The sequence below is a fragment of the Haemaphysalis longicornis genome, unplaced genomic scaffold (assembly GCF_048455015.1).
Source record: "Haemaphysalis longicornis isolate Haplotype H1 unplaced genomic scaffold, Haemaphysalis longicornis Haplotype H1 scaffold_1, whole genome shotgun sequence".
In the NCBI taxonomy this organism is placed as follows: Eukaryota; Metazoa; Arthropoda; class Arachnida; order Ixodida; family Ixodidae; genus Haemaphysalis; species Haemaphysalis longicornis.
In genome coordinates this window covers 279,208,725-279,234,334 of record NW_027526203.1, presented here as the reverse complement: position 1 = coordinate 279,234,334, position 25,610 = coordinate 279,208,725, and the positions used below count along the sequence as shown (strand labels likewise).

Below are 25,610 nucleotides of genomic sequence, written 5' to 3'. Positions count from 1 at the left end.
GTCGTGGGATCGAAACCAGGCTAGGGGGAGGGGTGCGGACCTTTTGTTGAGAGCGAGGAGGGTAGCGTGATGCGGGAGAGGAGGAGTGGGAGAGAGCGCGCACCTGCGCGCTGAGCTGTTGCGGACGGACGACGGACGCTACATGTGAGTTAAAGAAATGCTAAAACGTTGATGCACTGGAAAGAATACAGGCTCGCGCCGCCCGCTTCGTAACAGGCGACTACGATTTCTCTGAACGATCAGCTCACTTTTGCAGTAGATTGGGATGGCCTCTACTCGCAGAAAGACGCAAATGCCTAAGACTCCCGTTGTTTTTTAATATATTCCACTCAAGAACTGGGATCAACCAGAAAACGTATCTAAAACAACCAACGTGCGTGTCCCCTCGCACCGATCATTGTTTGAAGATTCGCCAGTTTATTTCCATGATTAGCCCATTTAAGCAGGCTTTCTTCCCCAGAACAATACATGACTGGAATACTTTGCCGGAAGAAAATGTCTGCGCTCCCCCGTCTTGTTTTGTAATAAAGCGTTTGCAAAATTATATGTTTACGTAATATCCCACCGTTTTGTTTGATTGGTCTACACATTGTTAACCCTGCTAAGGTGCGTGTTGTCTGTACGTGCATTTTTCTCTTTATCTTCCTTTTTTTAAGTGCTGTTTTTCGAACATTACATCCATAATTTCACTGCTTTGATGCATAATTATTGTTTAAAGAAGCCATGAAGACAAAACACAAGTTTGGTTCATACAAAAGATTGCCTCGTTAGAATCATACTGATACCACTTTTAAGGTAAACTTGGCTCAAATAAGCTATATAATTAGGAAAAAAAGGGAATGTCCATGCGACCCACTAGCTCATTTCCCGCGACAGAACCTATGATGTAGTACCAGCCAGCTCTGCGATTGGCGGATGCCGGCAAAAGCAAACGCAAATTAGGCAGAGCAATGGTGGCAGAGCTTATAAGCTTGCCGAACGAGCTATTTGCGCTTAAATTTATGGCGCATTCTTTTTAAAGCAGTAAGAATCGTGGGGCAAACCGTGGAAGTTACGAAAGCATGTTTAAAGAAGCCATGAAGACAAAACACAAGTTTGGTTCATACAAAAGATTGCCTCGTTAGAATCATACTGATACCACTTTTAAGGTAAACTTGGCTCAAATAAGCTATATAATTAGGAAAAAAAGGGAATGTCCATGCGACCCACTAGCTCATTTCCCGCGACAGAACCTATGATGTAGTACCAGCCAGCTCTGCGATTGGCGGATGCCGGCAAAAGCAAACGCAAATTAGGCAGAGCAATGGTGGCAGAGCTTATAAGCTTGCCGAACGAGCTATTTGCGCTTAAATTTATGGCGCATTCTTTTTAAAGCAGTAAGAATCGTGGGGCAAACCGTGGAAGTTACGAAAGCACACGTAAACACAGAAGTACCGATGGGTACTGCTGTTGGTACTGCGCGCACTATGCTTGGTTTAGCTGCACAGGACTGCGGGGCTTTGGGGTTGTCTCAGACGACACTGGCCGATTGACGCAAGCAATGGGATCTTACGTGACCATATTTGTAGAGTGATCACTATGTTTCACGAAACGAGTATTTTCACCCTGAACAAAGACAAGCCAGGTTTAAATACAGTCAAAAACAAACTAAAGGCAGAAAACGGCCAGCCGCGGTATGGTGGCACCAGCCAGGTTGACTAACAGTAAACGAGGCTCCGCAATCGGCTGCAGAGAGGTCGGTTCCTGTGATGTCATTGCAGACTAAGAAACCGCATGATTTAGCGGAAAAATCAATATTTTAACTTAAATTGATTTATTTCTCAGTGAATAAAGCATCGTTTGCATTCGGACAAGCGCTGGGGACACTATAAAATACGAAATCTTTCGAATAACACAAACTTGTATTTTGTCTTCATGGCTCCTTTAAGGAAACGCAATCTGTTTGGTTTGTATGGCAAGTGTATTTGTACATTTGTATTTCCCTTTTGCTTCCCTTCCCCCCTACACTAATGCCCATGAGGGCGATGTAGGTATCTGTATAAATAAATAAATAAATAAATACATAAATAAATAAATAAATAAATAAATAAATAACAATTTGCACATTTCTTATCCCTTTTCTGTTCTCTGTTAAGTGTTTGGTTCTCAGCAGTGTTCGAACTGGCTGGTTCAAATTCCTGTAGCTAATTTGAAGGGTAGCGCCATGTTGCCGCACGGGCAACGGTTTCCGTGGATGTTTCACCCGCCCGACCGAATGGCTAGCGAGGATGTAATGCAGCCGTACATAGTCGGAATTTGTATGTAGAACAACTACGGGATGCTGTTTCTTAATTATTCCGTCATTTGGCCATCAGTGAGGGACGATATTTGAGCATGTTTAAGAGGCTGCGTTTTCGGTGGCTGCAGGCGACTCGATTTTACAACTATCAATCGTTACACGTGCGCACCGCAGGGGCGTCGTGCGGAGAGGCAGAACAGAACGGCGTGCTCCTACTGCAGCTACTCTTGGTATTCACTTCGCTCTGACTCATCAGAGCAGTCCTATTTGACAGAAGGTTCTCTCTGTCGTCATTAAATCTGCTCGCCCTCCAGTCGCGTCGACAGACAAAAGAATACTCTCATGTATCGAGTTGCGGCGCCGCTGCGAGACGAGCGTCCTTCGCTTTGCGCGCGCTGCCGCTCGCAGCCGCTCTGCAACCGCCACTTTTCCCACGTGATCATTTACGGGCGGAAGTGACGTTTCTCGCACGGCGGGCAACTTCCCATGGCGCGACTGGGGGCCGGAGCTTGCCGCAGTAACAAGCCGTGCGAGTGTAGAAGCGGCGGACCGGCTTCGAACTGCAACGTATAGTTCGCTTGCGCGCTGTTTGCGGACCTTGATCGCTTCGGCAAGTCAACACAGGCTCCCACTACGGAAAACGGGGCTCGTGCGGCCGCAAGCAGCAGCAAAAGGAGCTTCGCAGGGGCGGCAACGCGGTCGCAGGCCCACACGGGAGATTTTTTACTCCGCCCGCGCGGAGACTGCCACCTTCAGCTCCCGAACTCCTGAGGTGAGTCGAACTCGCGTGGATTGCTCGGGAGGCGTCTGTACGAGTGCGACCACGCTTCGCTCGAAGCTGCACGCGACTCCCATTGATCGCCGGCGCCGGCGACCGCATGCCGGCTTGTCAAAGAGGGAACGCCGCTTCGGCTCGCCTTTGCAGCCCCGCTCGTTGAATGAGAGCACGCTCGGCCGCTCTCGGAGGTGTCCAGTGCAGCCGATACATGTTGAGTGCAGTTACTGACCGGGCAGGCTGCTTTTCAGAGGCGCGACAAGCCGAATCCTACCTGGCCGTCTGTTCGTCAGGAAGCCGGTCATTTATATTTTTGGCGCTCCTGTCGTGCTTTCAGAGGGCGCAGCTCCCCCTCGCAAGATGCGGAGGGCGAGAGCGGGCACGCCTTCGGGAGCGGCCGGCGGCGCGGGGAGGAGAAGGGCGGGCACCCTAGCGTGTGGCGCGCCACTCGGCAGCAGACGATTTTCGCGCTCGTAGTGAATGGCCGCTAGCCAGTGCGGCACGCTAGCATTGCCGCGCGAATCAATCGTAACTCTATCCAGGAATGAAGGTAATTTGAACGATTGTTTGTCCTTCACGTCATTTTTGATTCGTTGCTGCAGCGAGGCTCGAGGCCGTCCTTCACGGCATTGCGGCCTTCATTTGTTGTTGCGTGCATTGCGACTCTCACTTTGACCTGGTCCCGACAGACCTCGGGCTGGCACGCACGGCATGGTCCTTGTCTATTTATCTGCCCATCACGTTTATATTTATCAGCGGGTAACGGCCGTTGTCAGTTTTATACCGCAATTTGTTCTCGTGGACGACAGAGATGGGGAAAATGTTTACATTTTCTGTGTTGCGTGTTCTCAGGCACGACTTTGATTGGAGTTCGTCGCATCAAAGAGAACGGTTAATTGTGTGTTTGTGGAACAGCAACGACAAAAAAAAAAACCGACAAGAAAGAACACTTTGTTTTCTCGCGCTGGTGCCCTTGTCGTATAACCGTTCGTCTTCGGACGAGCGGTTATACGTACCTCATTGTTATGCGACGGGTGCTTTTGTCGGCAATTTGTGTAATGCCCGGAGCGCCCTTGAAATCTTCACTTCACTTAGCAGCCTTCCACGGATCGATGCCTATCGACAGGCCACGCGGAATAGCAATCGTCAGCTTTCCAATCGTCTAAATTATTCCTCGAAAAATTAATTGCTCGCTGGTAGAGCTGCGTAGTTTCGTGTAGTTGTTTCCTGCCTGTGATTGATTATGACGGGCCGACGAATGCATGCCGCCGCAGTTGTTCCGCCGACTTGCGTAGCGTGTTCGCTTACGATACTGTGTGGCGCGAGCACATGCAGTGGATCTTTCTGGCCGACAGGCACCTTACTACATTGGTGGGAGTGTCAAACGTGCACGGCATGGCTGCGAATTCGCTGTTTCCAGGACGTGACTTCCGTGGTGTCCTTCGCACCCTTTTTGCTCGAACTATATACGTGCCGGCTTGCTCTCTGGACCCGTGTATTGCGAGCTTTACTCACGCGCAACTTTATGTCCTTTGTTTTTTTTATTGTTGCTGTCACGAGTCCACACTGTTACATAAACTATAACAGCCGAATTAAGGCTGACCAACCGCCTGCGGAATATGAATTACCGCGCCATTCATGGGATCGGTTTCGGTTTCGGCCGCTGAGAGTGCAGGGGCAGGTGCGGGGGGGCCCTGGGGGAAGCTGGCGTTGCTTTTTTTTTTCTTCCCAGGCAAGACGCCACTTGCCGTTGGCTTCAGAAGCATCCAAAAGGTGCTTCTAAAACATCCAAGGCCCCCTAGCTCAATGAAAAATTAGTCCCTCGGTCTGAAACTGCCCAGGGGTCCCGGCGGGGCGAAACTGGACAAGACTCCACAAGCACCGCCAAACGTTTTCCTTTGTGTTGTTGTTTTTGCCGTTCGCGAGCTTGTCGGTTTCGTTGCCGTCTAATATGTATGCCGCTATGAAGAAAGGGCCAGAACATTCTGAGTTTGTCCGACGGGGAGATGTGACGAAGCAAGTTCGACGTGACTGAGCGGCTGGGCCGCGCCGATATTTTACCTGTCAGTACTGCTGCGGTAATATCTACTTAAAAGTGGTTCCAAGCGACGTTTGGCTCGTATAATCGCAGGAAGGCATCTTGGAAACTTAAAATGAACCGTATCAGTTTGTCGAAATCGAACTTTGAGGTCAGCACTCCTTTGAAACAAGCTGCGACCTTCACGAGATGCGACGTGTCAATGTTGCTGCGTTTTGATGTCGGTTTCTGTTCCCCTTTGCCTTGCATTTCTAAAAAAAATCGTATTTTGGGGTTTTACGCACCGAAGCTACGCGTGGGCTATGAGGCGCGCCGTCATAAGCGGCTCCTGGCCGCCTAGGGATATTTTATTCGCACAGATAGCCCTCCAAATCTGTCTCGCAACTGATTTGCTGAGACCAATCCCTTCGTAAGATGGGCCTTCGGCATGGGCCAGTTTATTTGATGCGCCGGACTCCGCCCTGTCACGGAGGTACTTTCGATGCCTGCGAAATTTAGGCAAAAGCTCCAGATGTATCTATCAGCAGCCTGCATTCTTGTTGTTTCTGGTTGCAGTTCTGGCAGATGACACAAATAATGATTCTTTCATCTCCTCAGCTTCGTAATGACAAAAATAGTGTCAAAATAACCAGGAGTAGAAAAAAACAAAAAACGTGGAAGGGGCACTGTGGCCGAGTGGTTACGATTTCCGCTTTGTGCCTGGGAAACCCATTTAGTTCATCACCAGAGCGGCCAAATGTAGGTTGTTCAAGTCTACACATAAAGAACTCCACATTCGCACCAAAAGTCGAAGACGGGTTGAGTACTGCTAAAGACAATATCGTGCGTAAAAATTGTATTTATCAGTTTGCAAACTCCAAGTATCAAAACCGCGAGTTTATTTCAACTCGAAGCACTGAATGGCTCATTGAGCAGATGGGTCGCCTTCCGGCGTCTGTAGCAGAGGAACGGCCCCTAAAATGGCCGATGGTGTGCAGAGAATGAAAATAAACAAATCGAGTTGAATTTAAAATTAGGATAACGTGGGACCAGATAGGGGGGAAAGGGGGGGGGGGGGGGGGACCTGGGGTCTCCGGATTGCGAGTCGAGAACTCATCCCATACAGTGGCCTTTGACGTGTAAAACGCTGGCAACCGGTGCACGCAGCTCGTCAGTGATTTGCATGACATTAATTCACGCGTCATTAGGCTGAACATTGAGGTAACCACACGTTAAGTCTGAATATAGACGTGAAAACACACTCACCGATTTCGAATGGCCAGTGACGATGACAGATTTCGTCCAATTCCCGCTAGCCTGTGTCAGCGTAACCAACGAAAATTCTCGCATACGTGCACTCGATGGGACTGGCCAGTGACGATGGCAGCTGCCGTCAGAGGCTCAAGTCCACTTCACAAATTCCCATCGGCTTTGGCGTCAACATAGTATATCCACTCGAATGAGCGATCTGCGGCGTTCAACCCCCCCGATCTCCAGCGATGGCTGTGGGGGCCCCACCACCGCTGTCCTCTGGACTTCATCCGGGAAACGGGTGCCAACCTGTACCTTTAGGACTTCATGCCAAAGGGCATACTATCGCAATTAAAAAAAAATTGTGAATGCCTTCGCATTTACAACTCATCAAAGTCATTGCATGGCAGACTACACCTGAAAGCCTCAAAGTCATACGCTATGTATAGTAACAGTACGTTCACTGACACGCTTTTAAAAAGTGGTTGTTGTAAAATGTTTTATAATGAAAGGAAGCCTCGTTGGCTCAAAACGGGAAGAGGGAACGGGAACAGCCTCGCTAGGAGGAAAAAACAAAACAAAACTAAAACAAACCAGGCAGACACGGCACACATTGTTCACAGAAAAGGGATTTAGTGCTCCGAACTTGATGTTAAACATACCGCACTTCAACAGTGCTGTTAAACATACGGCACTTCCGCAGGCTGAACAATCCAACAAGCGCAAAAACGTCATAGTGCAAGGCACAGTCTTTTGTCAGGCAATAATATATATATATATATATATATATATATATATATATATATATATATATATATATATATATATATATATATATATATATATATATATAGATATATATATATATATATATATATATATATATATATATAGTTACGTCTAGATTTTTTAGTGCGAAAGCCCTCTTAGTTGGCCTTTGTCGATTTTGCGTTAACGGGCTGCGGCCTCACTCATCGAGCCTCATGAAGCCTTCCGTATTTTCCAGGTTATAATTGGCCTGTGCAAATTGATCTGCGAATCGATCCGCAGCAGCAGGTGGGGGCGACGTGGGCATGCGACTACCTTCGATGTTTCAAATTGATTTCAAATAATACACGTGTGAAATATCTTTCCCGGGAAGTCCGCACGCGCACTCGAAGAAAAAACCGCTCTGTGAGAAACGTAAAGGTGTCAACAACCCCGTTAGGAAAACCCCAAGATCATCTAGGTGTTTTTCGTAATGGAAGGCGCAAATGAAAATGCCAGTTGAGCACCCTCAAGTGGGGCTTAATCGATACCCGTGAGAACGAATGGTCAGCCATAATTTAAACAAAAACGTGTCCACAGCATCGGATTTCAACGGCAGGACGAGCCTTTGATGATAATAAGCTGAAACCTCGGGATTTTCGTTTCAACTTTTTATGCTCTGCTTTAAGGTCTAGGAGGTGGTAAAGAAACTTATCGTGTATATTTTGCTGAAGTGGAAACGGCTATAAAAATAAAGCAAAAAGTGCGTGCTTACACGTACAGTCTTTGTCAAAATTTTGTGGGCCACGGCGACCGTGGCCGGAGCAGGCTCGCGGCCAGACAGGGGCGCTGCGCTTGCCGCTGTCGGCTGGTTGCGCGGCTAAAGAGAGCGAGGGGAACTTTTGTTCTCGCTTTTGTATTGTGTCCGGTGCGACAAGAGCTGCGCAAAGTGCCTGCGCTGAAGCGAAGTGCGCCTGCTCTGAGAAACCGGCCTCGCTGCACTTATCGCGCTTCCAAGGGAAGCGAGAAATTTCCCCTTATTCTCTTTAGCCGCGTAACCAGCCGGCAGTGGCAAGCGCAGCGCCCCTGCTCGGCTGCGCGCCTGCTCCGGCCACGGTCGCCGTGGCCCACAAAATTTTGACAAAGACTGTACACTTTACATGACACGCACCCATAGGGGAGGGGAATTGGCTAAAAATGACAAGGCCAGCGGTACATTTCTTGGATTATCTGTAGCCGGGTGATCTGTCCAACACATACCCACGCGGGCACAAGTGGGAAGCGTGCCCGCACGCCCAGGATTTGTTTCTCGTTTTACAGCACCAACTTTAGACGTCATCATAATCACGTAGCCCCACATGAACATCTGTCGCTGTAGGTCGCGCCATCTTGGCCTGATCGTCTGTGGTCTTTGTCATTTCTAGTTTGTTTTGAGTTCGATATTTGAGCCACTCGGTCGTTCGGCGAAATCGCGGTTTGGGTCCTTGTAACTGCTCGCGCTTGTGGAGTTCCACGAGAGCAGTATAAATGTAGAGAGGGAGAGAGAAAGAGAGAGATATGGGGGAAGGGGGCTGACAGAAGGAAGAAGAAAGAAATAAAACTTGAGTCGTTTCCGAGCGCTGCCGGATGAAGATAGAGGCCTTGAAGGACAAAGAGAAGTGTATTGTATAAACGCTGATAATCCGTAGGGCACGACGGAAAGTCGTGCGGCGGTCAAGGTCAGAGCGGAAGCACGTGTACCTGTCGATTTCCGTCAAAATTGGTTGACGATGGGCTGTTACTTGTTCACATAGTGGCGGCCTTTTTTAAGTGCGAATGCACTTTATAAGCGACCCCAAACCATCCACCGCCGGCGGCGGCGGCGGCGGCGGCGGCGTCGGCGGCGTCCGCAGTGCTCCTCTATATTTAAAAAAGAAACAGCATCCGGCGCCAGGTTTCGATCCGAGGACTTTGCGGCCGCAGCGCGACGCTCTACCGACCAAGCTACGGACGCGACGGTGATATCAGTGTTAGACGCGCCTTATATCTTTAACGCATTCAAACTACGTCGTCAGCGGCGTGCGTTGGCGACTCAGCGGCGTTATAGCGGCTTGATAACTGCGTGGTGTACACGTGATACTACAAACCCGATGGAAGAGATGGAAGAGAAGGCGGCGAGGCGGTGGGCTGCGGGGGCCGAGCGCAAGCGCCGCAAGCGGGCCGACAACCGTGCATTCGCACTTTCACATTCTCCCCCTCGGGGAAATGCGGGGGAATTTTTTCTTGTCCTATCTTCCCTTCGCTTCCTGTCTTCTTTTCCTCGCGGTACCGAATAACGTGCATCAATATTTTCGCGCGAATGTAAGATATATATACTAGCGTAAGAGGGTTTCTCTCCACTCAACATCCCCTTGACAGGCTGTAGCCGCTCGAGTCACAGCCCAGGGGTTGAAAAGAAGGTCCCTTTCACCCCGAGTTGCCGGGGCGGCGCTGGCTACCGCCACCGATCTTAGAATGCCGTTACATTAACATAAATACACCACAAAGGGGCGAAGAATGCAGAGCTGCATTCTTCGCCCCTTTGTGGTGTATTTAACCAACTGGGTAGACCAACTGGGCTACCTAGGCAGCTCTGCCTAGGTAGCCCAGTTGGTAAGGCATCGGAAGCGTTATCCGAAGGTCGTGGGTTCGGTTCCCATCCTGGGCTCGTGTTTTTCTCCATTTTCTTCCCGAACATTAAAAAAAAAAAATCAAAGCCTGCTTGCACCACAGCGGTGCAAGCCTGATGTCACAGCAGAGCTATGTTCGTCTCACCAGCATTGAAGGACTCTGGTCCCACCAAGATAAACTCTACGAGCGTCATATAAATCACTGATAACCATTTACCCTGTGTATATATATGGTACTCGTCAGAAATCAAACGCAAAGTAAAGTATATATAGGGTTGTTCGTTTTCCGGTAACACCCGGTTTCACCCGATTTTTACACCACGAACATGTGTCAGGAGAATCGGGTTACACCCGATTTCTCCCCGAATGGACTTTTTCAGAGTAGCGATCTATAGAACACAATCGTGCGCCGACGTCCACCGTTCTCAACCAGTGCGTGCTGCAAACAAGCCCCACAAGCGCAGCTTTCGAACTCATTGAGTATTGGCATGACTCTACGGCTCGCTACCCCGGACCCGCCGCGGTGGTTCAGTGGCTAAGGCGTTGCGCTGCTGAGCACGAGGTCGCGGGTTCGATTCCCGGCCGCGGCGGCCGCTTTTCTGATGGAGGCGAAAAGCAAAAACGCCCGTGTGTACGAGATTTCGGCGCACGATAAAGATCCCCAGGTGGTCAAAATTAATCCGGAGCCCTCCACTACGGCGCGCCTCATCGCCTGCGTTGCGTCGGCGCGTTAAACCCCACAATCAATCAATCTCGCTACCCCGGGTTGGCATTGTTGTGCCTGGCTAATGGAAGCTGTGATGTAGAGAAAACTTCCTCCCGGCTGAGATACGTTCAACGATCGGACAGGTCTCAATGGAGCCCGACATGTTGCGCATGCATGTGATGATGTATGTAAATGAGGATGGGTAAAAAAAAAATGGATGACCAGCTTTTCGTGAATGAAAGGTTTCATTTCTTAGAAGTTATCAATGCTCTTTACTATCATCATTACTGATTTATTTGCAAACAAACGCCAAATTTCGGATAGTATTTGCTAGAAAACGCTGATGTTTCTCGATTGCGAGCTTGAACAAACACCAATTTTAATGCATTAGAATTACGAAGCTCGTTATTTCTTCTGATTCTATAAAATGAGTGTATTTATTCGTACATTTGTAGATTTAACCCGAAAAAAAAAAACGAATTTCTGAATGGTTTTACCAAAAAAAAACTATTTCTCCCCAATACCAGTTTGAAAAATAGGACCCCCCGATTAAAAAAAATATATATATAAAACCCGAAAACGAAAAACCCTGAGTATATACCGTAACGTTTCGAGCGAACGCCCACGCCCGACACACCGCCCACCACCCTTTAGGGGTGAAATATTCAGTTTGTTAAAAGACCCCACAGATCGCCCACTCCCTAAAATCGTTCAGTTTGTTAAAAGACCCCACAGATCGCCCACTCCCTAAAATCGATGGCTTTAGCGCTGATGAGTGAACAAAATAAACGCGAATTATCTATTCATGTGTTGACGCGTCCACGTATTTGTCCTTTCAGCACTTGAGTCAAAAGTTCGCCCATCTTTTTTTTTTTTTTTTTTTTTTGCTATGTCGTTTCTTACGTTTCTTAGCTGGTTGCAGGTTGCAGTGGCGGTTCAATAGGGGGCACTGAAGCGGAAAGCAGGCCCGCAGAAGGGCTGAATTTTGCGCGAGCAAAGACAAAGACGTGTGTAGTATATTGTACGCGGAGCAAAAATACATTTTCTTACTCCGTGGTAGCCCATGATGTAATCATACGTCGGAAAAATTTTACGCCACTCACTCACACTCACTCAGAAAAAATGTATTTTTCCTCACGCACTTACTCACGCTCACTACTCGCCCTCACTTGTCGCACTCACTCGCGCTCATGCTCACCTCTCGCCGTCACCACTAGAACTCACTCGCGCTCACGCTCACCTCTCGCCCTGACATCTCGCACTCACTCGCACTCACGTTCACCACTCGCCCTCACCAGTCGCACTCACTCGCACTCCCCACTCGTCGTCACCACTCTCACTGACTCGTGCTCACGCTCACCCCTTGACGTCGCCACTCGCACTCACTCGCGCTTCCGCTCGCTGCTCCTCATCGCCACTCGCACGCGATCGTGTGTACAGCACTCCCTCCATGAGTCATGACGCGGAAGAGTATCCGTGCATTACGGCGTCACAAGTTCATCCAAACCATGAGTTATCTTCGCGATGTTCTTTTCCCCGGGGCTTCTCCTCCAAGCCGCTGCAGCGCTGAGGATCTGACCCCGGGTATCCTCAACCGACAAACTCAGCCTTCGATACTTTACATTTATTTACAAAACTGTACATTTATTTACAGCCCGGCGGGCGACTAAAAAAAAATGCTCGCGCGGAGCCCGAAGACGGCGGGCCGAGCTCTCCTGCGCCCGGACCGCGTCTCTTTGTCTCATCTTCCCTTCCTCCTGCCGCTGAGGGCCGGGGAAGAAGGAAAAGCCAGTCGTCTTCGTCGGTGGCCATCCCATGTGGTGGCGGTTAGGCCATCCGGTGCGAGCAGGCGCGGTCTTTGTCGCAATGCGCTGCGTTCGAAAGCGCCGCGCAACACGTGCCTTCCATTTCCGCGCTGCTCGCCCCAGGGCCCGCGCCAGTACGTGCGTCGAAGCGCCCGACACCATGTTCCTAAACCGACACGCCACCAGAGAGTAAATTCCATGGGGTCCGACAGGAGGAGTGCAGTGACGACATATTCCAGAGGCGAAAAGCAATCACGCCATAATACGACTAATATCCAACCGCAAGTACTAGCGCAAGACTGGTGCTCACCGCGGTAGGCCCCTCCGATTGCGCAAGTAGCGCGAGTACGTGCCCTCGTGAGTGGTGAGCGGGGCTCAGCACTCACGAGTAACGAGTGGGGTTCACCCCTAGCGAGTGGTAAGTGCACTCGCACTCTCGAGTGGTGAGCGGGGTCCCCCGCGAGTGGTGAGCGGGGCTCAGTGCGAGTGGCGCCTGCACTCACTCGCACTCGCACTCACCAGCCCCAGACGATGGCGAAGCTCACTCACCACTCACTCGTTAGTGGTGAGTGGGGTGTGTGTGAGTGCACTCATGAGTTAGCCTGCCTACCTGTGGATGTAATACATGACTGGCCGCTCGTGAGGACGCTTGGCGGGACGACCCACCGCCTTGCGTGCGCTTAGGTGGGTCAACAATCGCTTCATGAAACGTAACGCTGGGTAAGGCGTACACAGATTACCAAGCGGTCTTGCGAATTATCGCATTGTGTGTGTGAAAACGGGTTCCTTTTGACGTTGACGTCATTTTCGCGTCGAGCGAGAAAGTGCCGAAACCCGAGCGCGTGCGGTTCAAGCGGGCGAGCGCTGAGAAAACCTAGAGGCGTTGCGTGACCTTTCGAAGGCGTCGCGTGACCTTTTCAAGGCGTTGCGTGACCTTTTCAAGCGCTGTTCGCCCCTGTTCCTGCTGCAGAGTAATTTTTTCCGCCAGTTTTCCAAGTCATGGCGTGTGGCCATTGGTATCTGTTCTACTGTTATTCATTATCACACCTGTTTGCTTTTAATGGTGCCTTTATTCGTTGGGGGGGGGGGGGGGGGGGGGTATGTGTGCCTTTATTCGTGTAGGAAAAGAAGTCGTCTTCTTAAGCTTCAGCGTTAGTATACCTTCAGCGTTAGTATATGAGGGAAATGTCGTCTTCTTAAGCTTCAGCGTACTATATGAGAGAAATGCTGACGGCAGCTCCAGCCACAATGTCCGCTACCGATGTGGCCTACTTACTACTTAGCTTTTACAATAGGGAAGCAGCTGTCTGCAGTTTGACTTACGTCGGAGTGGCTGGCTGCGGGATGTTACAGAGCTGCGCTAGATCGCGTGATTTCTGCCCGCACCGCAGCTGCAGGTGTTGCGATGCACGGCAGGAAGCGGCAGTGAAGCCAGGGTGACGAAGCATTACCATAAAAAAAAAAGAAAGGCGAAGGCGGGAGAGAGCCGAAACCCGAGCAGGCGAACAAGAGTAAAAAATCGAAGCCAAGCTTCCACCCTGTGAAGAGGGAAGTGCAGCGAAGCTGGCGCTCTGGTGGGATTTGCTATGTTGGGGTTTGGCTATATTGGGGATTTGTTGTGTTTAATTATAAGGAAAGGGGCGCTATCCCTACGTAACAGACTAAGGACACACACGATTGGGGTGTAGAGACAATGGCGCGTCTAGTGCGACGCGCAGGAGGCCGCCGAAGAGCGCGCGGCATTGTGCAATGTCAGGGGGAGAGAGACGCCGCGCGTGGAGAGTATTCACGACTCGGGGAAAGAGGCGGCGGTGGAAAGGAGTATAAAGTGGGGCTGTAACCCGTAGATGGCTATGCTTCACTGTGCGACACACGATGTGGGAAAGCCTGCTTACCAAGACCAAGTTTACAGCGATTCCTCTACAGGCGGCTTCACCGCTAAACATAAACGCATTGCTGGGAAGACATGTATCCTAGGGCAATATAAGCCATCTTATATGAAAATATGAACGCCCTGTGGGGCTTCTTTTAATTTTCTTTCGTGACGTTGTTCCATACGCTGAAAATTGTCGGTCTACGCTCGGCGTGCCACCGGAGACTGTCTGCCGGATCCTAGTCACAGACATCTCGTTAAAAACGGTCATAGGTTGTCTGTAATGTCGCACGTGAAATGCACGTGCCCACACCCTTGCCACCACCGTGAAGAATGGCGGGTCAGAATAGAAAATGGGACGCCGACGGAGGTACGAGAGCTATAAGCAGCTGGGAACGATTAAGCCAGCGGCCTAGACCCGGATTCGGAGCTCTAATTTAATAAACGGCAGCTACTCGGACACTCCCATTAGTGAGCACATTTCATACGGGCATAAGCGCCCTAGGCTTGCGTTGGCGACATTCGTGAGCCATCGCCGTTTCATTAATTCGTGCCCGATCGGCTTCGACTGGATTCAATGTGTACATTGTGCGCTAGGTTTTTCCGAGTAAAGCGGTGGCCGTGGGCTATACTATAACCAGAGGAAGGCTCCGCTACCTAAGGTCCTTTCTTGCACGTGGAGTGTACGGTACGTTGATTCGAGCCTCGGGGAAATCCGGCGTTTCGATTCGCTCGATTGCGGCCGCTCAACTCAACGAGGAAGTTTCTCCGCTGGTTACTACAGGTGGAGGGGATAAAAAAACATCCCCCTCGCGAGGGGCACGATCAAATGCAGAGCATTTCCGCGGGGGGGGCGCGCCTGCAAGTCGTATGGATTACGTATTGGTTGTTGTTGTAATTGTTGTCTTCCAGCGTAGACATTGTCGATGAAGTCGCTGGTGAAACGTGCCGTGAACCCCCTGCCGCGGCTATGACGCAACGTGGAGCGGCTATGCCGCAACACAATCCAACACAATCCACTTTAATCCAATCCAATCCAAACCAAACCAATCCAAGCGAAGCCAATCCAATCGAATCCAATGCCCCTCGCGAGAGAGTGTTATAGCGCCAAAATCGCGCCACCACACGAACGCGTGATGTTGACGTCACGATCACGCCACAGATGTTAGCGACCGGAGCACGCGCGAACGACATATCGTTTAAGCGCGAACCGACCGCGGCGAGAGAGCGCGATGCGAGCGCCCCCACCTGTTCTTGCGCGCGAACCGACTGTTGATCAGCGCGAACCCAACGCGGTGAGAGAGGGTGTTACGCACGTCCCCACCTGTTGTGCGCCCGAACCGAACGCGGCGAGAGAGGGCGTTGCGAGCGGAGAGAAGGCGAGGAGGACGCGGGGTAGAGGGCGCACCTGTGGCCGACGGTTGAATGAGTCAAGGATATGAGGCGTGTTCGTAACTTTCCATTCTGTGTCGGCTTTGTGGTGCAGTGGGTAGCGTACCATGTACCTTGCGTTCCGCCCGCAGAGTCGTTGGTTCGAAACCTGGCAACGGTAAGTATTATTTTTTTATATAGTGTAGGGGGAGCGATGCGGACTACGGACGCCAACGCGGGTGACATCGTGAGTTACTAATATGCTCTGCATTTAAAAAAAGCAAGCTAAGAAGAAAATGAACGCGACATGGCCGTGACAAGTGCTGCTCTAAAGAAGGTGCTGCTTAAAAATAAAACAGCAGAAAGGGCAGCAGCGTGCTTTCTCTCTCACTACTGGGAGAAGCCCACGTGAACATTGGCAACACGAAAGCTTCAAGACTACGTTGCGGACACGTGTGCAGCCAGCTGACCGTCGCGTGGGCCCCGCCTGTACGAATGGAGCTAGACGCTGCACGTGTAGAACGGGTGGGAGACGGAAGGTGTAAAAGCTGCTCGGCACCTCACAGGTAGTCTGGTTCGTAGTCCCACTGTCGGTTCTGCAGTAGGGTGGACGTCAGTCCCGGCTTCCAAGGAGCCCACTAATCGACCGGTACTTCCCGAAGATTCACCGGGTTAAACGCTTCGCCGTCTGCGAACGCCGCTGACACGGACCACGACATCGGAAGACACCCCAAGCGTCGCGACGGCCGTCATCTCATGTGCCGGCAGCTTTCAAGGACGTTTGCAACCTAGCTGCTACAATTAGGCTGTTGCGTTTCGTTTACAGTTACTAGCGTAAGGATGCGGTCTATTGTTATTCTGGGCAATGTAAATAGTGGCGGGTTCGTACGTTTTTCTGGTTCGTTGTATCCTTGTGATGGACCCAGCGAGCACGTTGCAGTTTTTAAGGCGGAAGCCTTGTATATCTCATTGGTAGGTTGACCTCCAATGGCGCCGTTGTCGGCACGAATAAGACGAAAACATAAGTGAACCACTGAAAACCAGAAGCGAACGTAAGCATGTTAGCCGTGTATAAGACATGATTAATAATTACCGAAGTTAATTAATGAATGATTAGTAACTGGTAATAATGATTGGTAAGGTGGGATTAAGGTAGATTAAAGTGGATTAATGTGGATTTAAATGAATTAGGGTGAAATTATGATTGGATAGTGACTGATAGTAATGATCAACAAGGGGGATTAAGATATAGTATGGTGGATTAAAATAGAATATGGTGGAATAACATGGATTTAAGTGAATTGAGGATGTTAAAATAGCGGGGCTGCGGTGTCGACGTGTGGACGTGTATATAAAAGGTACCCGTTAAAATAGTACGCATAGCTTTCGCCTTCGCCTTAACATAAATTTCGCCTTCGAAATGTATGTTTTCTGACTCGGTGATCAGTTGGCCGGGTGCGCCAGTTTTAAAGTTGTTCTGTTGACGATTTGAAACTCCGACTCATTCTCTCTACGCTGCTACCGACAAAGCTGGTCATCATAGACCACACCTCGCCCTCACGGGTTATCTGCAGAGGACACGGTCTGCCTATGTATACGCCCGAAAGGTAACAGTGACACCAGAACTACGTACAGTGCTATTCCATGCCAAGGTCTGAAATTTCCATTCTCAGGCATGGAATATTGCAGTTTTCCCCTTTAGGAGCATGACAATTGCCCGCATACATCACACCATTAATTCGCAGCTGTAGTTGAAATAATCTGTTAAAAGTCATTTGTACGTTTTGACTTTGTTCAGTGACCAACAAACTACTTCAATCTGTGATCAACAGTGATCGGGATGAACAGTGACTGCTTGCCCAAATGTTGTGGACTTAGTGCACCTTTATAATGACGAGGATACACTTAATGGAGAAATGGATGACACTCCGACCTCAAAGTTGGGGGTGGGGGGGGGGGGATGTTATGGGAGAATAAAGGGTTCGCAACCTGCAGGCAACGCCTCGCTTGTCGGCTCTGTGATGACCCATTCCTGAGGTTTCAAATACATTGCTCACGTACGTGCCCCACTCCGTTATCTTGCAGGACGCTTCAGTCCACAGGTCTGATGCCAGCAGTGTACGCAGTGCATATGCTACTGGGTCCGTCTCTCCCTCGTCTACAGACACTTTTTATCGGGCTAGGCGATGTCATCCTCCGTAAGCGCCACTCCAGCACAAACCTCGCATATCGTCATTGCAGCCTCTCGGTAAGCCTTGGGGAACGGCGCGGGGCTGCAGGGTGTCAGTTCTCGTAACCAACGACAGTATTCTTGTTTGTCCTTTCGCTCAAGGCGGTCCGAATAAAGTGGCGCAAAGGGAGCCGATATGCCCAACTTGGAGCTATCTCTCACATCGTCAACGCGTGCTCGGCCTCGTTTGCCGCCTGCGTGTCCCGGAACTCAGTCCACTCGCACGTCCACGCGTTTAGTTTATCTCAAATCACAGAATTTCGATGCGATGTGGCAGAGCGTGCCTTCTCGAAGGACCTAAAGAAACAAATCGTGCGTGCGTATGTGCGCGCGTGTGCGGGCTGCCGCAGGCTCTGCGGTTTACTGCATACAGGGGGGTTCAACGCTGCCGTACACTCGTAACCATGGATGAAATTTTGGCAGACTCAGTGCGTCAGGCTCAAAACATTTACTGTAGTTTTTTTTTCTAGGCTTCGACTGTACAAATAGGCCATGCAGACAAAATAACGTTCGAAAGATTGACTCATCGAAATAACAGGCATTCCAATTTTAGTGCTAACTTCAAGTAATTAATCTAGGTAACAAGCAAAACAGGTGAAAGAGGGTCGACGCATCAACCGCTTTCTCGTACTGCTCCCTCTGACATTACATGGACTATAGTTTGTGTAACTTAATTTCGGCCCGCAGACAAAAGCTACCGCCAATGAGCCCGAAGATGCGATCTAGTGGCGCTTCTTGCTCCGTTTGTTCGCACAGCCTGAATGTTAGCACAAAGTTAACATACCGATTACTGTGTTTTTGATACAAGTCCGGTGGCATCACTGTTGACATGATGTAGCGAGGAGTTTGAAACTTTGTCATTGTTCGTGATCGTTATTTTTTTCTCTGCGAGTCATATCCGTGGGTATTCGGGTGCGGAATCAAGTTGAGCGAGTTGCGAAAGGCTAGTTCTGTCAATAAAACAAGCATGTGTGTCGTCTTTACGGTCACTGTGAGATCCGAGGGCCCGTACTGGGATCATCTAGTCAACCGATGGACAACTAGACTATTCGGAGTGTGTACAATCACATGCTGCTCGAACATCATTTGATTGAACAGTGGCACATCGGGCTGAAACTTCGTAAACATTTTCCGCTAAAGTTTTCCCTCATTTTTTATTCAAAGTTCCGAAGATTCCACCAGAACTAACGCTGGTTACCCTTTCCCCGTTTTGGCTTAAAGTGAACCCAAAAATTTGCTGAACAATAAAATATTCCTAATGGTACAGCGCTGGCTACGTTAAGCTACACTCCCGGGGGGACGTCTTGATTACTGTAAGCGATGTGCTGCAATAAATGCATATTGCAATTAGTGAATTACTCCACAGCAAAGCGTTAAGTGTCCTTGCACATTATGATGTAAATGAGCATGCGCTATTTAGCAAAACGTGAGGTCGGTAAAGTAATCCACTACTTGGCTATACGGACTGCCAGTTTATTTTATCACCAGCTGTACGTCATTACGCATATACGCTAAGTTTCACTTGCCCTAACTTCAAAAGACCTCGCAAAAAGTTCGGCCAAGTGAAGCTTATCAACTTCAACGAATCGAAGGAACCAAACCAGGATTTTTTATTTGAAATCTGAGCACGTCCGTCTCGTGACTGACAACCCGCGGGTCTCCATGCACTTATATAGTTGACGACGCCTAGTACAAGGCAGTTGGGAGAAGATGAATCAATTTTTATATAAAATAATACCAGTGCGGAACAACAGAAATATTGACGCCCAACTGAGTGCAACCAAATTCCGCGGTCCTGGCCTCGTACCTGTGACCACCGCTTGTAGTGGCAGTCATTCCATCAGTGCAGACCGACAGTCGGCTGGTTCGGCGAGCTGTCGACGCCCACGGCCGGCCAACCGTCGGCGTCGGCGTATTCGCTCAGTCGGCCTTACTCGGCTGTCACACTCGCCGCCACACGCGTACCTTGCCGGCGCGTCTCTCTTTCCCAGGCAGACGCTTCCAGTGCTGCTGTAGCAGCTGCAGCCAGCCGTTCGTGCACGCTAGCGTGTGCGCTTCATGTTTTATTAGTCTTTATTTTAGCGTGGAAGCTAAAAGCGCCTCAATCGCCGCCGTAGAGGTGTTACTTCTATACACTGCAGCTTCATGTGTACCAATGAAAAAAAAACGAAAAAGCACGGTGGGATTCGTATCGGGGATTATGGTGTCGAAAGAGCGATGATAAACCCGTACATTTGATAGCGTCGATACTGGATACATGGGGTGAACAGCCGAGTAAAATACAGCGCATTGTGCCGAATGAATGACGGCACCGCTGGAAGCGGGGTACGACGAAACAGTTATTTATTATGCTTTCACGTATAATATGTGAATATAGATTAATGCGTACGTCAGCGGTTAATTGGCCTCCTTCCATTAAGACAATGCGACGAGGCCTTAAAGTGTCACCATGATGTCGCATCTTCGAGAAACGCATTGTAAAAAAAAATATTGCTACGTTCGCTGCACTGCATTCAATGAATGAATTCGTAGAGTTAACGACAAGGTACTGAAATATTTGCGTTGTGGCTATATAGTTGTGAAGAACAGAAGCTGCTAGCTCTTTGAATCGATTTTTTTTCCGGCCCCCCCGCCGGGCGGGTGCCCAACCATCAGCGCCTGAAGCTTTTCACTCACTCATTCGTCGTGCAAGTGGCGGCGTAAGAACGATGAAAGAAATGGGCTTCCGATCACTTAGTCCGTCGTCCGAGGCCCGTTGGGATGAATTTACACGTCATCGGTTGAATCAATGTACACCGTAATCTAATATTTTTATAACCTTAAACTGTGTATTTCGATCAAGTATGCCCCTGAATGTCATGATTTTCGTCATGGTTTTGTCATCAAATTCGGCTGACGAACGCATTCTGTGAGGAAAAAAAAATTTTCACCGACACATACCACAACTCGTAAGATTGTTCCCAGCAAAGGCGCTTGGTTTTACTGAAAAGAGGTAGGGGAAAATGTGCGTACGCCTCCAACTCAAAGCGCCCATCATCACAGCTTCCAAGTCTTCTATACCACTGGAAATTCACGCTTACACCAAAATCCGCCCCCTCCCTCGAAATATGCACCCTGATGCACACCGGGGCCGCAGGATGCACAGGGCCAAAAAGCTTGCTGAAAAGTATCCGATACGCCCAGACACAGTGTATGTCGATGCAGCTGAATATCGGCACCGCAATGCATTCTCTATAGCAGCCATCAACGCCCCAAACAATCCGCCACTCACTTCTCTCACGATCCGCAGGGCAGAACCGGTCACGGCGGAAGAGGCGGCAATCGCAGTAGCCCTTGCAAGTCGGCCACGACCCTCAATCATATTTTCTGATTCGAAAACGGCCATTAGAAATTATGCTGCGGGTACCATCTCACCCCAGGCCCTAAAACGTCTCCTCCAAAACCCACCTACTACCCAAGTTGAGCTGATTTGGACGCCTGCCCACACTGGACTTGGGGGTAACGAGGTGGCACACACGACAGCCCGAGCACTCACCTCCCGGGCGTGCGCCACCTCCGTAGCCTCTCACGGAGCCAGATCAGCCCGAGATAGCCTATTGAGCTACAACGAAATAACTACTCATTACCGCCTCTCTCGCCTCAAATACCCACCGGCCCACCCCTCACTGACGTACATGGAAGAACGACTATGGAGGCTCGCACAGACCGAATCCCTTCCCAATAAGGCCCTCCTCCATTACATACACCCCTCAGTTTATCCCTCTCCCTTTTGCCCACTATGCGGAAACAAGTCCACGGTGCAACATCACATGCGGGCCTGTCCATATGATCCCCTCCCTCAAATCAATTCCTCGGAGCTCCGGGAGGCAGCGCTGAGCTGCTCTGACCCGGAGAGACAGAAGATCATCATAGCCCGGGCTACGAAGGTCGCCGCACAGCTCCGGCTGCCGTTACCTCCCTCGCCTAGAGGTCTTCTTTAATAAAGTGCTGATATTTCTCTCTCTCTCTCTCTCTCTCTCTCTCTCTCTCTCTCTCTCTCTCTCTCTCTCTCTCTCTCTCTCTCTCTCTCTTTCTCTCCGCTTATACGGGCTGAACTTTAAATCGTGCTGTGGTGTCTCCGTGCATTCCGTTCGTGCAGTCGAAAGTAACCAAATGGTAAGTCGTGAACGCGTACTCGGTAGAAGTCGGCGCAATGTTTCGTTCAAATTCAACTTCTCGTTTTACGCGCCTGAACTGGGCTACCAGGCAGGCCATAAGTGGGGGCTGCGGATGTATAATTACCACGTGTCGATCTTTAACATGCGCCTCTCTCGTATACTTGGGCGTTCTTGCTTTTCGCCTCGATCGAAAAAAAAAAAAAGCCGTCGTGGCCTGAAATTGGCACCAGATGACATTAGCAGTTCTGTATTCTGTACACCATATTATCCTCCAATACACTTAGCAACCGATCACCTAATTCGGGCGTGTTCCGTATGGTGCCTGGGCCAGTGTTTTAATCCCCTGCAGATTTTTTTTTTTTTGCAGTGACCTACATTTGGCCGTTTCTCGTTCTAGTTTAGGCGAATGATATCAGCCACGACAAACTATTCTTCCGCCTCCTCCGTAGATTTCACTGTGACATAAAACCCCTAAATTTAACTCTTAGAGCCAGGGAGTTGTTGCGCCCGCGTGACCACATCCTCGCTTCGGAAGCGGTAGTGCTTAGGCTCGACTGTGTGTGTTTTATTCTTCGAATGTGTGCTAAAAACGTACTTCCACGCGCGTCCAAAAATTTGAAAATTGGCTGGGTACCGCTAAGGGCAATTTATGCTGGACAGACAAAGAAAAACAAAAACAAAGGAAGCCCTGCGTTTCCAGTCGATAGTCCGCCGCGCGAGTACAAGGCAGAACAGTTTTGTCCAGTATTGTAGGCTTTAATAAAACTGGAAACACCAATAAGGCAGCGGTACCTGCAAAAGATTTTGAACCGTACGTCCAGACTGAGCAGCGGGATTGTGATTCCTCTGCTCGCTTCGCCTGGTTGAGGACAGGGATCAAAGCCCAATATGCCCCATACGAAATGACCTCATTCCTCCCGTGGGCCGAATTTCTTGCACGCGCGATATTTTTCATTTAAAATAAATGTTCTTGCCTTTTACGCATGATCCGCGGCACAGTAAACGCACGGCTATGGGGCGTACGTATACAAAGACTTCGCAATTTTGTCGATCACCGTCGCGACCATTACCTTGCAGTAAGAGGCACGCGCGGATCTTCACGTCACAATACGAAACTTTTCCAGTTTAGCGCCTACTGTACTGTACTGTTCTGTACTGTACTGTACTGTACTGTACTGTACTGTACTGTACTGTACTGTACTGTGCTGTACTGTACTGTACTGTACTGTACTGTACTGTGCTGTACTGTACTGTACTGTACCATACCATACCGTAACACACTATACTATACTATACTATACCAGTGACTTGCATTACATACCTGCTGCGGTGGCTGCTTCTCAGATGGAGGCGAAAACCGAAAACGCCGGCCCGTGTCTCGAGGTTTCGGCGCACTTTAAAGATCCCCACGTGGTCAAAATTAATCCCGAGCCCTCCACTACGGCGCGCTTCATCGCCTGTGTAGCGTCGGTGGGTGAAACCTCGTAATCAATCATCAAATCAATCAATATATTCGCATTACATGGGGTGTAGTTACCGTGCAGCTACGTCTCGTACGCGCCATGACAGCTCAGCGAACTGAAGCAGAGTAAAAAAACAAAAACAAAGTACACAGCACAAAAATAGGCACAATAACGCTTCTCTACCGTTATCACAACTGCCCATGTAGCACCTCATGCCCCCCCCCCCCCAAAAAAAAAAAAAAGAAAAGAAAAAAGAAAGAAACGGTATGCGTAAGCAGCATAAGTCACCACCATAGGTTGTTTGAAATAGGCTCAGTGAAACGCAAACCCTGCGAGAACGTCTGACATTACCGGTGCATGCAGGCTGACAATTCGCACTATCTGATTCAGCAAACGGTCGAGTAGAAACGCACTTTCGACGCACTGTAAAGCTGTCATTCCGACTCCGAGATGCTTACTCCAAGACCGAATAATCCTGAGCCTCCTACGGGCGATATATGAGCCGCTAAAGTTTATTGATTGCAAGCATCATATCTTGACCCAGAACTCACTCGAGGTATTCTCGGAAAGCCGCATATATAGAGCGACTTTGAGAAGTGACGAGAAAGTTATCGTGTTTTCGTTCTGTGTGCAAGCCAAACGGGGCGGCAGGAAGACTGCCCATGCCTGGATACCCACAACGCTTTTGCGCGTCCTCACGCGCAACCACGGGTTCGCTCCGCCGCTTGGCGTGCACACATGACGAAAAAGAGGCCCACCTAAGAAACGTAAACTTGCTGACAAAACCAGAATAGCTGTGCATCCTTGAGCGTTTATTAAAGACGATAGTCTTTCTTGGGCTACTTAAACCCAGAAATTTTGGTCTGTCTGTCTGTCTGTCTGTCTGTCTGTCTCTGTCTGTGACTTGATTCAGCCACCCGGCCATAGTAAAACAATGCCTGCGCTATAGTCTTATATACTTACAGCCACATGTAAACGTCTAAGCCCGGTGTAATGTTCATACTTGTCAACATTGTTGAAGAAGAACAAGGCTTTACGCAAATATAAAACAACAAATTAATACAGAAGTGATATTTGCAGTGTTCCTTTATAAAAAATCATACATGCTTGACTTTTGCGAAATTAAATACTTCAACTGCAGAAAAAAAATTCACTCCGCCGTCGCCTGCTGTCGCCTGCGCCACTATAGCTTCTGGCGCCATTTTAAGAAATCAACCGGCAACAGTTACGCAAGGTTCCACTAGATAGGTTCCACGTTCTGCTTGCAACGCACGTGGAGTAGGGAAACGCGGCTCTATAAACGTTGAAGTAGGGCGCCGCGATTCACGCGCGTCTTCGCCGTACGGCAGCGTTGGCATCGAGACACCCGGTTTGGAGCCGTGGAACGCGGGAAATTTAAAAGGATTTAAGCAAACCTTTGGCGTCTTTACATTGGGAGGAGCGCGACGCAAGAGGAACAACATGAGAGGTGAGCGGAAAAGCGAAGGGAGGCATTTACTTGGCAAAAGTCGATAAAGACAATCGTCTTTCGACGACATTTGCAACGAAAGGAGCAGATACGCGGCCAATTTTTTACTTTTTTTCCAAAAAGTGTTTATCAAGTTTAGAGCACAGGAGCGAACTTTCTGTCAAGGTCGGTCGTTGCGTCACTCTCCGAAGCATGACGGAGGCTATCTTTTATGAAAACATATTCACGGCCACTCAATCAAAATGCGATCCTATCGAGCAGCCGCGACATATTGTTTATTCGTCGGACGGGATAGCTGCGAAATGCCAAAAAATAGTAGAACGCCTGTAGACATTGTTGCATCATATCGCAGCTGCGATGAATCTCGCGACCCGTCACATGTGAAAAGCACCTGTACAGACGGAACGTCGGACGTCATTTATTTTCCTTACCCGTGACATTCGCCTCCGCTCAAGCTCGTGGTCGGGCAAAGCATGCAAGCTGTTCGGCGGCGTTCATCAGCTGGCGCGGCTTGCGGGCCTTTATAGGACGACGTCAGGTTGACAGGGTTTCGTAAAAGTTGTTAATAGATTGATAAGAATCCACGCGGCGGAATTATTTGAGGATGTCGGCACGCGAGCATTATCGGCGTCCCGTCTTATTCATTTTTGCCTCGTAGTTTGCGGGCTCGGCTGTGCCTATGCTAGCTACGCCTAAACGTTGCGGTTGGCGGCTTTTGTTTTCGAACTGCGAATCGAAAAGCCGGAAAAAGTTAGCGGTTAGCAACGAGTAGCTTTCGAGCAGATACGAGATGCGCGCGCGGGTGCACATTAAATCTTCGC

General features: G+C 49.5%; 1 protein-coding gene across 1 annotated transcript in view; it reads left to right on the top strand.

Moving 5' to 3' along the window:
• Positions 1-2,761: 2,761 nt before the first annotated feature.
• Positions 2,762-25,610, top strand: part of Baldspot (elongation of very long chain fatty acids protein baldspot) — a 140,175-nt gene continuing 117,326 nt past the window's right edge. Inside the window, exon 1 of the mRNA XM_077678620.1 lies at positions 2,762-3,050. The gene's annotated coding sequence lies outside the window, so the exon portion shown is untranslated. The remainder of the gene's footprint in view (positions 3,051-25,610) is intronic.